Below are 1,965 nucleotides of genomic sequence, written 5' to 3'. Positions count from 1 at the left end.
TGCTCAGTTCAGATGTTAGATGTAGTGCTGGATCAGCCATTCACTTGAATTTCAGACTTAGCATGTGAACCAAACAGGTTTTGAATCCCCATACCATCTGTTTGAATTCTCTAAAGTTAGGCTTAGATTGGATCCGATTGGTTCCAAACACTTAACATTTGATGCAAAACTTTATTACATAGACGAGAGAAACAAAGTCCTATTCCCAACTTGAGTTTCGCATTGATACTGATCTTTCGAGATAAATTGGGGTGCTGTGTGGGCAAGGGCCTGGATCCTCTTCTTCTTCTATGTCGATTCAGGATCTCCATCGTAGACCTTAAAAGATAAAATTCATCTCCATTGCCCCAAAGTCAGTCGTGAAATGGTACCTAAAACACTGGCTGAGAATGTGAGTCTCAATACAATGGAGATCATTTCTAAACTATATGCCGCACACATGAAGGGAAACAACAAAGTGGGTATTGACTTAGAGGAAGGGAACTGCAAGGATATCTCAACCATGAATATTTAGGACATCCATGTCACCAAGTTCTTTGCCCTCAAGTATACTGCAGATGCTTCTTGCACTATTCTTCGGGTGGATCAGATTATAATGGCGAATCATTCAGCAGGCAATGGTGGAGCTCATCATGCCATAGACCCTGCTCCTAAGGGTGATCAGCCTGTAAAGGTCCAGCCCATTGCAGTCCCTACGATTTCCGTAGATGAACTGAAGAAAATTATAGAGAACTTTGGTAAAAAATTCTTTAATTGGAGAAGGTTCAGTGGAAGAGTGTATTATGGGAGCCTTAGAAATGGGCAAGCTGCAGCCATAAAAAATTAGATGCCAACAAGTTTGCTACTGTGGGATCCTTTCATGACATTCTTCATGGGTGAAAAGGCGTCAAGGGAGCACAACCAGGTCCAGTTCTATCATGGACACAACGGGTGAAAATTGCTATCGGAGCAACAAAAGGGCTTGAATACTTACATGAAAAGGCTTAGTTGCACACAATCCATTGTGATATTGAGTCTAGTAATGTACTACTGTTTGATGATAATGTTGCCAAGATAGCTGATTTTGACTTGTCAAATCAAGCTCCTGACATGGCAGCACGCCTTCACTCGACTTGTGTTCTTGGAACTTTCGGTTACCATGCTCCGGAATATGCAATGACTGGATAGTTAAATTCAAGCAGTGATGTTTACAGTTTTGGTGTTGTTCTTTTGGAGCTCTTGACTGGCCGTAAACATGTTGATCATACATTACCACGGGATAGTATAGTCTTATGACATGGGCAACACTAAGAATTAGTGAGGATAAGGTAAGGCAGTGTGCTGATACAAGGCTGGAAGGAGTATACCCTCCCAAGGCAGTTGCGAAGATGGCCGCCGTTGCTGCCTTGTGTGTGCAATATGAAGCTGATTTTCGGCCAAATATGAGCATTGTAGTTAAACCTCTTCAACCTCTGTTGAACGCCCGCGCTAGACCTGCTGATTCATTAGAAAATAAATGACCGAGAGAGTGGTGGCTGGAAAGAGAATAAGGGAGAACAAAGGAAACAAATATAACTGGAGAAAACAAAGCTCAAGGGGAAGAAAATCTAGACGTTTCAGGTGCCTTGGAAGAAAGAGAAGCAATCCTATGCTCTCAATTTGAAGCATACAAAATTGAAGAATTTCCAGCGAGCAAGCCCCTTTGCTTGATTCATTATCCGTTAGACTTAACTCAAGGTAAGGACGGGCATCAACAAAAGGTAAGTAATACTCTCTACTCCTAAATTCGTTTAATTACAATGGTTTTCTCGTATTATGGAGATTATCTTTAAAGTTTCTGCATGTATTTGTTTTGTTTATACTTCAGTGTAGTGCTTGATCTTAATAGGAATAGGATATTCTGACACACACCTTTGGTAATGGTAGCCCACACATCTTTAATAATGGCAGCCCCCACGCATTTTTTGTAATTGCAGCCCCTACATC

At 41.3% G+C, this 1,965-nt stretch overlaps 1 pseudogene; it reads left to right on the top strand.

Annotated features, from left to right (window-relative positions):
* Window positions 1–595: 595 nt before the first annotated feature.
* On the top strand, window positions 596–1,499 carry LOC143855463 (pto-interacting protein 1 pseudogene; annotated as a pseudogene).
* Window positions 1,500–1,965: the final 466 nt, after the last annotated feature.

Source organism: Tasmannia lanceolata, unplaced genomic scaffold (assembly GCF_043159265.1).
Source record: "Tasmannia lanceolata isolate RefF3 unplaced genomic scaffold, GAP_Taslan_0.1 ptg000021l, whole genome shotgun sequence".
NCBI lineage: Eukaryota > Viridiplantae > Streptophyta > Magnoliopsida > Canellales > Winteraceae > Tasmannia > Tasmannia lanceolata.
The sequence above is the reverse complement of the archived record's forward strand: the minus strand, read 5'-3'. Positions and strand labels throughout refer to the sequence as shown.